At 34.8% G+C, this 12,311-nt stretch overlaps 1 protein-coding gene across 1 annotated transcript in view; it reads right to left on the minus strand.

Annotated features, from left to right (window-relative positions):
- Positions 1–6,291, minus strand: part of LOC120773707 (synaptic vesicle glycoprotein 2B) — a 36,582-nt gene extending 30,291 nt beyond the window's left edge. The window contains exon 1 of the mRNA XM_040102747.1: positions 5,408–6,291. The gene's annotated coding sequence lies outside the window, so the exon portion shown is untranslated. The remainder of the gene's footprint in view (positions 1–5,407) is intronic.
- Between the last annotated feature and the right edge of the window lie 6,020 nt (positions 6,292–12,311).

Below are 12,311 nucleotides of genomic sequence, written 5' to 3' on the forward strand. Positions count from 1 at the left end.
TTCGGGGGAAAGTTGTGACGCACAAGCCGCAAATAACACCGCGACCGCGAAGACTGGCAGTTTTTTTAGTGACTTGTATTTTTTTGCAAGCTTCTAGGTGCTAAAGGCGAAAATATTAAATAAATTTGCTACTTGTTTTTCTTTGTGCCGCCCCCTCTTCGTCACTGATCAAATAGACACTCGCCGGCAGAGATCATGCGCCCCTGCGCCGCCACTCAGGCAGACATAAATGGGTGAAAAATTTGTTTATATAATTTTCGAAAATGAATTATGGCCGTAATATACTAGGGGCAAATAGCTACAAACATTTTGAATATACATATGTATGTACATACATAGTATACATATACCCGCTTGGAGCTATGCATATTGGCTTGTCTGTTAAACGCCATGACATGAGAGCAAACAAGAGCAGCATAGCTAGAAAGAAAAGTCAGTTCAAAATTTTAGAAAAATTTCCTACACTTGCTAACGCTTGCTACAAATTGTGCACAATTCACAAGTTTGTGGGTTTGAAATTGCTGTGAAACTTTTGCTAACTTGTGCCCAAAACTAGCATGTTTTTGTTTACCTGTACGTATTATCAGATAATGAAGATTAAAGTACGGCCAGATTAAATATTTAAGCACATTAAAATTACTACGCCGCAAGTAATTAATAAATAAATAAATAAACAAGAGTTTTGCTGTTGTTGTTGTATGAAAAGTGGCAAAGTGCGTTCAAAAAGCAAGTACCTATGGCCTGGCAGCGACACTCAAGGTGCCTGTCTGCGCTCAAAAGTAGTTGGATGAATGTGTGTCTGTGTATTTGTTCTATTGCGTACGTGACATGCCTGAGCGCTGAGACAAGAACAAAACACATACAGCAGATAAACAATAATTGCACTTGAAATTTTACAACAAAATGGCTGTCCAACGAAGTATGTACGTATGTGTAGGTACACGCACGGAAAACGGAAGTAAATGTGGTGAAGATTTTTAATACAGTGCACCCTGTGTTATGTTGGTATGCGCGGGCTTGTCTTTCAATCGATGTTTGTTTTTACAAAATGTTAGTGAATGTGGCGCGATTTTTTATTTTATTTTTTTTTCCTTAATTTTTTATTGTTTTTTCTTAATGTCTTTCGAATTTGTAGAATTTATAAAATTTTTGTCGTATATAACCGAAGCAGTTCCTCAGTTTTTGAAGTATCGATATGAAACTTTGTACGCGTGCTCTACTTTACAAGAAATCGCTCATTTGTCGGAAACGTTGATATCGGTCCACTATAGCATATTGCTGCTGAACAAACTGATTGATCTAAATCAAGTACTTATATGGCAAACTTGTTTATTTCACAAGATATCTTTACGAAATTCGGCATGGATTACTGTCCAAGGCCGCGCTACAATCCCAACACATATTGTTCGAAACGGACTACAACAATAAGCTATATATTGTATACAAATTGATCAATCAAAAATAAGTCTTTATATGGAAGATGTTTTTATATGACAAGATATCTGCACAAAAATTGGCACGGATTATTGTCCAAAACAACGCTAACATATATCCGTCGAAATTGTACAGATCGGACCACTATAGCATATAGCTTCCATACAAATTGATCGTTCAAATCACGATATAGGACTTCTTATACTATGAGAGATGCAGCTGTGCACGGTCTTCTAGCTTCGGCAGCTGAAGTTAAAGTTTTTTCTTGCATTTTTTGCTTGATTCTGTAACGTGTAAATTAGCAACAAGCCAATTATCATTAGCATAGCAGTAGCAACCTTAGTTGGCATATTTATAGACACGAATATTTGTAAACAAACGCAACTAATTGATTTTTACTCGCGGCGAAAACAAATGTAAATGGGCAATAAAAATCGAAAGTAAACAATGCGAACGCTTAGCAAATTTAAGCGAAGAACTAGCTCAAGAGCTGTGATAAAATTGCACGCGCGAAAATAGCAAAAAGTGTAAAAATTGTTGTGGTGATACAAAAGTAAATAAAACCCATATAATAGAGAAAATAAAGCAACTCTGTGAACTCATATGTGTGTGTGTATATTTTCGCGAATTACCGCACTTGCTCGGTGTTCGCGGTAAATTGGTCAGCGGCACTTCGATTGCCAGTTGACCGGCGTTCGAGTCTATGTTGGAGGCTATGATTCTTAGGTTTCTGATTGTTGCTGCGCGTACAGTGGCGTTTAAGACTGTTTGGATACGTTTAAATTAATTTCAATTGATACACTTCGTAAGACAGCAGAAACAATATAAATATATGAAACAAAAACGACAACAACAGCAACAACGCAGCGGTCACGGTTTTATTGATAGGCACATAGGCGCCTCAGCGAACCGCTTCGAACTCGTTTCAGCCGATTCGCGACCAGTTTAATCCCAGACAATGATTTTCCATTTAAATATTTATAGCATACTCGCAAATATAGCGAGATTTACGTCGCGGTAACTCCTTATTATTGTTATTTGGAATACAGCGAATTCGGTGTGAAAATGTGCAAGAATAGCCTACGCACAGCCGTAGCTATTTCATCATGGTCTTATGTATAAATACAAGTGTACATGAGCGTCATCAACAACACCTGCTACACCAATTCAGTCAACGACGTCATCAACAATTTTATTACCACACAAATTTGAATTCTCTCTATTCGTCACTTTTCAATTTGTTGCAACAACAGTCAAAACGGCACTTTAGAGCACTTGCTAGGAATGTTTGTATGTATAAACGTAGGACAAAGATCATTTGCCGTTATTTTGATTGAGCTTTGATCACCGCAAGCACATACATACGTAAACTATACTATATAAATAGGTATCTATCTATCTTCTTATATACATATAATTGATACTTATATATTATTTTTTCTCCAAATTGCACTTTGTTTCTTCACTTTTTGGTACATACCCTGATTTCTGGCTGCTCTCCGGCGTTTGCTGATGCAGTAGCGCCCAGCAAATAACCCTATATATTGTGGCGTATTGGCTTATATTGTGGAAACGATTTTTTCGGTACCATTTCTTTGTGGAACTGTACGAAAACTCGCAAAAAAACACACGCACGCACTGCGAACTACACGAATTTCGTATTGGAAACGTTCCACATTCGATAAACTCACGTAATGTACGCATGTGTATGTATATACATATGTGTGCATGTGCTGTTTTGTTTTGTTGGCATTTCATTCTACATTCTACGTATAATATGGAAAATTGTACGATACCATTGTTCCACAAAATATTTTGGCAATTTTGAATGTGTTCCAAAACTGTGAACGAATACTGTACACGTGTAATTCATTTTATATGGCAACAATGTAGATCTTGGCGTAAACGATTAATGAAATACATATTTGATTGTATTGTGAACTGGTTGAGAAAGGCCAAAAATATTCGAAAGAATACTACAAAAGGAGGGGTTCTTGCTTCCATAGACTTGATAAATGATAAGCTAGGCCGGTTTGAGCGTATGAAAAATGTTAAATGTTTCCTCGAAACTAACTTTTCAATTGCTTTGAAATTTGAGAAAAATCTGGAAAATAGAGAGTTGTATATTTCTATCGCGAGCGCCTAGGAGTTTCGAAAATTTAAATTTTAAGTATATTTAAAAATTTCAAAAAAAAAGGGAATAAAATTTGTTTCAAGTCGACGCCATATTTTGAATTTTTTTCTTTGGCAAAGGTCAATCCGATAGCGAAATCTTTACCAATGAAGATTTTTTTCAGTTTTTTCTTTTAGATCACTACAAGCGTTGGAATCATGTTAAGCAGGAAGTGCCGTTTTTTAAAACTCTCACCCCACGGCATGTAATTCGACGATTTTTCGATTTTGTTTTGTTTTTTCTTTTTGTATATTCCTTAAATGTCAATAAAAATCATATAAAAAATGTTTAGTAACAATGGTCTTCATTATTTTATCTTAGCCTAAAATGTAGGCGTTTAGACCAGAATAGCCGCATGAAAGCAGCTTGTCAGTATCAGAATAAGGAGAATGACATTGCTTAAAAGAAACAATTGTCGTTACAAAAACCCCCAACCCGCAATCTAATCACCGCAAGACACGCGCTTCGTTTGGTGGCGGAAGGAACAAATTTTAGGAAAAAAACTTTCACAAAAACACATCTAGGGCATTAAGAAAGCTTTATAGAGAGCAAAATGCGCTTTTTGGCTTATGACGTAATAAAATTTTCTCATTTTAAATAATTTTCTATACATTTTATTTTACAAAATTTAGGCACACAGGCAAAGTCACATGTGCAGGCCGTTCGACGGATGGACGTGTATCACTTAGTTTGTTTATCATTTTCGCGAGTATAAACACGCACACATACAGACAGCAGCAGAAACATAGAAAAAATAAAAGAATATATTTATATGCACATACTTGTATGTATGTATGTTTATTTGATAATTTATTATATTTGATTAAAAACTAAATAAATGTCACACACTCACACATGCGAACGCACATATTAATAATACATACCTGTTAAGCACATACATAAGTACAAGTGTACATATAGTACATACATACATGCAGCTAATGAGACGCGCTACAACGTAGTTGTAGTTAGAAATGAAATTTAATGTAATTTATTTATCGTCGACAGAAGAAAAATATTTACATTTCAGCGTTCACTTCAGCGAAATGTGATAAAGCAAAGCTGTGCGAGAGCGCGAGAGCAACAGGTTGTTGACGCACCGCTGGCGGTTGACGGCTGACGGCTGACAGTTGAGCGACTGCTGCTCAGGCAAAGTACAACGCGCCAGCGTGTCGGTGTAACATGGCGTATGAGTAACAAAAGCGCTTTACGAAAGCCAAAGTGGTGAGTTTTCATATTCTACACATACATACGTACGTATTTTCCTTGTTTTTTCTTCGCCTTCCTTATTTACATACATAAGTACAAATGTATGTACATATATGAGAAATGATTTGGAAAGCAAAGTGTGGAAGTGTGGCAACGTAAATATGCTTGCTGGCTTGTAAGGCCGATTGCACGTGTGTTTGTAGGTATGGTAAGCATTCATTCTATGTATTTGTATGTATGTGCGTGCTTGTCAGTCAAACTGTCTGCGCTGGCAACATTGGCATATCCTTCACTTTCAAGCAATATCTACAAAAGTGGCGCCAGATAAAAAGTGACTCAGTACACATACGAATACTAGCGATTATACGCTAGCTATGTAAATAAAACAAACAAATTTAGATTGCATTAAAACGGCTTGCATGAAGCAAAAAGACATTATTTTATAAAAACTGAAATATTTTCGGTTTTTGTTTTTTTATTTTCTTGTCATAAAAATATTTGTGTTTCAGCATGTATGAATGTATTTTTGTGCCACATTAGGGCCACCCTCCCTTCGTCGCACTGCCAGCGCATTCGCTTTTGTTCACCTACCTTTTGGATAGTTCAGTTTGACAATCCACAGCGTGTAGTCGCCGCTAGCGAGCAGGTAGCAATAGCGCCGCTTTTGTTGTGCTTGTCGTACGCGAGTCGCGTTTATGCAGCCGTTGACGGTGTCGTCGTCGTTGGCGTTGTGGTTGCTATGTGCTGCGTTAACTTGCAGTCGGCAGTTATGCGTCTCATAAATGCCACTGTCCAGTGTTTCCATTCAAAAGAGTATATCGACAGCGTCGTCGCTCGTCAATTGCCGACGTTTCGCGTCCGTTTGTTGTTGCTTATGCTGATGATGTGGCGTGGTTACGGAAAACTTGACTTGGCGACAGCAGCGACGTGTCTCCAACTGATCGCGTATTTGCTTATGTTGTGTAAACTTGCGTGAAGCAACAATATCAATAAAAGAGATAACTAGCTGTCGCTTACGTGCGTAATAGCTGAAGTCCAAACGAATGCATGCGCGCTGGACCGAACGACGTCAAAGCGTTTTATGCTGCTGATTGAGTTCGCGTTCTTTTCTTTAGCAATTTAAGTCTGTTGATTGTAATCTCAACAAAAAAATTGTGCTCCTCTTTTACTTTTATTGTGTTGCATTAACTATTGTATTTGCTTGATTGTGACATTTATTGTTTGTGTGATTTTATTATGTGTTGCTTCGTTGTCGTTGTCTATTTTGTGGCTTCTAACTTATCTGTTTTTGGCGTACTTCCGTTAAGTTGGAAATTAATCAAGCGAATTCATATACATTTATGTATGTATGTATGTATTTGCTGCAATCAGGGACATATCCATGTAAGTCGACGGATTTATTACGTAATGTAGCTTAGATGAAATATGTTTTATTGCTTGCATATAATTTTTAATTTTCTTAAAACTTTTTATTTGAATTTCATATTATGACATTTTTTTAAATTTTTTTCTTGGTAGTTTTTTATTTAATTTTCTTTCAATGTTGTAAAAAATGTTAAAATTTATTTTATCGTTCCGTAAATTTAGTTAGTATATTTAAATACTTTCTACATTAGTTATAATTTTTTTATTTTACTGTTTTACGAATATTTACAAATTTTTAATTTCTTTATTATATTTTTCAGTTTTGTCTTATTTTTTTTAATTTTTTTTAGTTCTTAATAAATTACTGCCTTTAAATGATTAATTTTGCACTTTCAAATTAATTTTTGCACTTTTGGGGAAAATTAACTTTTGTATGTATTAAAGAATTTCAGCACTTTTTTCTTGAAAACTATTTTGAAGTATAAATTTTAAACACTTTTTCAAACGCAGGAAACAGTTATATTATAACACAGTTGGAATGTTTCGATATTAATTTTACTGTATATTTCTGTTTAGCAGAGATTTGATGAGTAGTAATAATAATATTATTAAATATTAGTTATATTTTTTTATTTAATAGAGAAAACATTATGTTTTCTGTATTTACAAATGTATTTATTTAATTTTTATATTCAATATACACCCTTGTAAACACATTTAATTCATTTGATTCAATGAAATCTCTGTCTTCAGTTTTCGCGTGTTATTTTATTCAAAAAAATATTTTTTAGTTTTTGTTTAAATAAATGTTTTATATAAAAAAATAATGCTTTTTCAAAATTTCAATAAATATGTACATATATATTTTTATACTCCTACAACAGAGTATAATAGTTTTGTTCACCTCGGCATTGTATGTATCACCGAAAACTAATCGAGAGAGATATAGGGTTATATATATATGTACATACATATAAATGATCAGAATGACGAGAAAGGTTGAAATCCGGTTGACTGTCGGTCCGTCCTTCCGTCTATCCGCGTTTTTTGGCAATAAAGTACAAGTTCGTAGATGGGCGTAATTGCCACACCCACAAAACGCAATTAACCGAAAACGTATAAAGGACCATAACTGAGCAATAAATCTTTATATATAAAAATTACGTGTCAAGTTGTATGTCCGCGATGGACTCCTAAACTACTGAACCGATTTTAGTAAAATTTAGCACACTGTGTACAGTTCGAACCAACTTAGAAGATGGGATAGTAAAATCTATTCGTAAATAAAGAATACAGTGTTTATTAAGTGAACAACCCTATTAACTGGACAGAAAGGCTGGTAACCAGACATTGAGAAAGCACCCTTAGGTTCTTTATTTTTTCCAAGGAAATTTATTTGTAAGAACATATTAAAAATTAAACCTCAAATTCAGAAGATGTATTTAAATTGCAAAAAAAGACCGGAGAAGCGTAATACGCCAACATTAAAACGCTAAGGGTAACTAGAGTTAAATGTGCTAGACAAATATAACTACTGTTGACTCCAAAGACAAACAAAGTGGTAATTGATGGTGGTCTATATTTGCATATTGATCCATATAATGTATAAATATATTGTTTAGTTAAAACATTTTGAATGTTAGGTAATTGAGGTTAGATATTTCTTATATTCTTTTGCTCAGAAGCGTAGCACTTAAAAACCGAGTTCAAGGACTTTTTACTAACACGTACTCTAATGAAAAGTGCCGCGCTGGAAATTTTATTTATAAATACAAATGAATGTACTTATAAAAGCAATAAAAAAATATATTCACACATACATATACATATGTGTATAGTTCAATTTGCACATTGAACCCGTCACATTTAAGTATGTGGCACAGTCCAATTTCGTACTTCGCAGCCGCCGAAGCTCAGCGTGAACGAGTTTCAATTAAGAAGTCAGGCGATTTCAGAAGTAACGCGAAGATACGTAAAAATGTACATACATACATACATGTGGATGTGGCTGTATTCGTAAACATAAATGTACATATTTTTCAATATAAAAGATTAAAACCAAAAAATTTTAGCGAGGCACGGAAAGCTTTCAAGGAAATTTGACATTTAATTGTTTATGGCTTTTTCTATAATTTAAAATTCATTATTTTACAAAAACAAAAAAAGGACACGTTTTCAATGAATTTCAGTTTAGCTAAACTTAGCTTCTGCACGTTTTTTAGTTATGAGCTTTCTCGTGTTATTTCGTCATTTTCTTTTATTTGTTTTCGTCTTTATTTATTTATATTTATAGCAAATTTTTAGCGTTAATTTCACTTAATTGTTAATCGTTTTTAAATTGTTTGTTTACTGTTTATGGTCACAAACTTTTCGCATATACTGTCGGTATTTTGTAAATAGTTATTTTGCTTGCGAAATCGCTTGAGTTATGTTTGTTTTTACAACATTTTGTTTTTGCTACATTTTTAACGATTTTTTGTGAAGAAATGAGACACCCATCTGTTACTCCCCCAAAATAACCACAGCATTCTGCGAAGTAAACAAGACACCGTTTCGACGAGTGCTCTTTCCGCGATATATGACACACCAGCGGCTTGGCAGCGCCGTCAAAGCCACAAAGTCGTTGGCGAATGAGGCGACAAACCGGAAAATTCAGTTTCATTAACGCTGTGTGATGTTTTGGTGGCTTAGTCCACAATAGTTATGTAGTAAAAACAATAAACAAAGGTGGTGCCTCCTTTATGTTTTCATCAATTTCATTAATTATGAATGAGTTGGCGGTTGATGGGGCATACGCCAAAGATTAATAAAGCCACAACAAATTCTCAAAAAGCAAAACAAAACAAACTAAATTCTGAAAAGATAGCGGCGATACAAAAAACGCTTTGCAGTCACGTATTTCCTATTGAGGTTATGTAATACATACAAACTGCATTGATATTAGTGAGGGTACAAGGTGACAAATGAAACAAAGGAGAGGCATAGAGATGGGTGAATATGGATATTAATTGACTCCGCTGAACCGATGTATTCTAAGACATAAGATACGGAAGTAACTAATAACTAAAAGTGGTCAATGGATGCAGACTGATATATTGGGTTGTTCACTAAGTAATTTCGTTTGATGGCAACAGCTGATCTTATTGAATTTTTTGGCAACCAACTTCACACTTATCTGCTTAACCGTTGTATATAGCTGTTATAATAAGGCTTACTTGTACCAAAGTTTTATTAAATTTTTTGGAATACTTTTTAAACAAGAAAAAATTTTGATGCCTGTTTTCAGGGATTTTAATGGGATAGTCTATTTTGAAGTTTTTCCTGACAATAACACGATTAATTCTGAAGTGTATTTTGTTCAGCCTGACAAATTGAATGATCCACACGTACAGAAATATTAGAGTTGATTAATAGAAACACACTGCACACTAGGATAATGCGAGACTTCATACAAGTTTGAAGTTCTTGACGTCAAAAACCACTTCGCCTAGTTTTTTATCTAAAAGGATCACCAATTTTATGAGCGTGGAATCAATCTTTTGCCAGAAAGATGACAAAAGGAAATGGAAAATATATAATTTCATAAAAAGTTTTACACAATAAAATGATCGTTTGTAAATTTCACTAAAAAAAACGATAAAGATCGATGCGATAGGTGCCTTTGGACATGGTTTCACAAATTAAAAAAAAATATACATATATACAATGAAGGTATAACGCCTGTGTCCAAATATTGGACGACCGCTTTAATGAGTCTTCGTTTTGTATATTCTCAAAGCCCATTTCATTCGTTTATTGAAAACTTTCCATTCAGATACTAAAACACGCCATTTCTCTTCAATTAATCTAAACGCGGCAGATTAGAACACTTTATTAATTACCGTCTGAATTGTTTGTCATTTTGTTTTTGTTTAATCAATTAGATAAGCGGCAAGTTCAAACTGGTATGCTTTCGTGACGGGAAAACTCTGTCAGGTAATTCAAATTTTTATTTGAACTAAATTTCACAAGTTCTAAGTAAATGTGCACACATACATATGTATGTATGAATGTGCGAAAATAACTGTGTATTACACAATCAACAATGAATGGAGAATAATAACTAAGATGAAAGTACTGTTAGCTGAAAAAGCGAAATCACATATTATACGAGGGTTTTGTGATAATTCGTTAAACTTTCGTATTTTCTATATCGTAACTATAAACAACGAATCTAGGAAGCGCTGGTCTTTGAGTAATATTAAAAAAAGCTTGGAGATTGAGAGTTATCAAGCTGTTTAAGACTATAACCGATCTATGAAAACGAATTGCGCATGCGAAATCCCAATTCGCCGAGAGATAGTCTCCATTTCATGCGATAAGAATATCACATCTCCTTTAACGCTGGGCTTACCAAAGGGATTGGAATGGATTTTTGCGCTCTTTCCAAGATGTGGAAGAAGCAGCAATTCAGCAGAACACCAACAATAAGCAAAGAGGACTACGGTTTTTGTGGAATATAAAAGATAATCAGTGCAGAAGATCAGGATTCATATTCAAATATCGCATCCAGCGGGATATATCCGAAAACGACGACACAAAAAATACTCAAAATTCAAAAATTATTTTTCGGATTTTTTTTTGATCGAATGTATAGAGGAATTGGAGATTCATTTCAAATGTATGATAAACCGTGTATTTCAGGTCAGAAATTGAGTTAGCAGTTCTCTACAACTTTTTTAGCAAGATATAAAGAGTATAAGAAGCTTCCATTACAGTCAAGTCTGCGTAACCGGAACGAACCCGGAATTTTATTCGGACAAGGACTATAAAATAGGCATCATTCCTCGAAATTACTGCAGAAGTAGGTTCTGCCGCTACCAAAACAACAATAAACGAATTCGAATCGAATACCACCGAATCACTTAATATTTTTATATGTGTTTTTTTCAGGGCTTCAACTCCAAATAAGTTCTATAAGATTCATTCTTGGCACATATTCACTCAGTGAATATGAATGAGAGAACGCAATTTATTTTAAGACGTTATTACGTCTGCGGATTATTCTGTTGATGCGAGCTTATGCAATTGAAGTTTCTTATATCCGAATTCACAAACGCCTCATCATTTAATCAATTATTAAATTTTCATTTGCACTTTTCCCATTTGCAGGCATTTAATAAATTTTAAACTAAGAGAAATTGTTGTTTTGATTAATTAATTAAAGCGCGCAAAAGAAAAAATTGTCGTCATTTAATAAATAAAATAAACGCCGCAAACCGTGAAGAAAAAGAAAAAAACATATAAAACTGAAAAAGTCGCGATTAAACGCACGCGCTTAGTGTCGTTGATGGAGAGTGGCACTATTGTTGTTGTAAGCCTTGCTGTTGGTTTTTTCTTTCGTTTTTTATGCTTTTAATTCGTTTTAATATAATTCAATTCCAATCGCTTTTGCAATTGTGGGAATTTCACCAGCGCCGCTGTGCCGATTTTCCGAGTTTGAGTACCGTGAGCACTTACATATTTGAAAGGCTGATTATAATTCGGAATTGTTTTTTAGCTGTTCTCAGCCGTTAGTTTTCTCACTTAAACTTAAGCGCGCTACGTACGCTTGAAAACCTGATGAAAATGCATCGAAGCCGTTAATAGCTTTTCACTTCATTCAATTCAATTCAACGATACGTGTTCGCACCACTTGGCATTCACTAGAGAAATATTGAAAAACTTAATTGTGGATTTAGAGAACTCAGCTTGGAGCAAATATTTTTTATCCGTTTGAATTTTCGTTCTCGTCGGTGGAGCGTTATGTGTCGCGGTTAATGCTAAACTGTTTAGCTGATTTACAAGTAAATCCGACAGTCGTCGCTCCAAAAACACAGACACAAACGCCGCCAATTCAATTTGGTGTATGCAACCCCTTGGTCCCGAATGCCCCGTCCTCGACCGACCTACCAACCAAACAACTGACCAACCAACGGTCCGACTGAATAAACAAACGGTGTTTGGCGGTGCCGGACGAATGCACATTACAGTCGTCTATGTGCGCACTACAATTACGAATACAATAACTACTTTCTGTGTCTCTTTGTATGGATGTAAGTATGCGTGTTTGCATAGTTGATTTGTGTAGCGCCTCGGTGCCAGAGCTCGG

The sequence above is a fragment of the Bactrocera tryoni genome, chromosome 4, assembly GCF_016617805.1.
Source record: "Bactrocera tryoni isolate S06 chromosome 4, CSIRO_BtryS06_freeze2, whole genome shotgun sequence".
NCBI classification, from domain to species: domain Eukaryota; kingdom Metazoa; phylum Arthropoda; class Insecta; order Diptera; family Tephritidae; genus Bactrocera; species Bactrocera tryoni.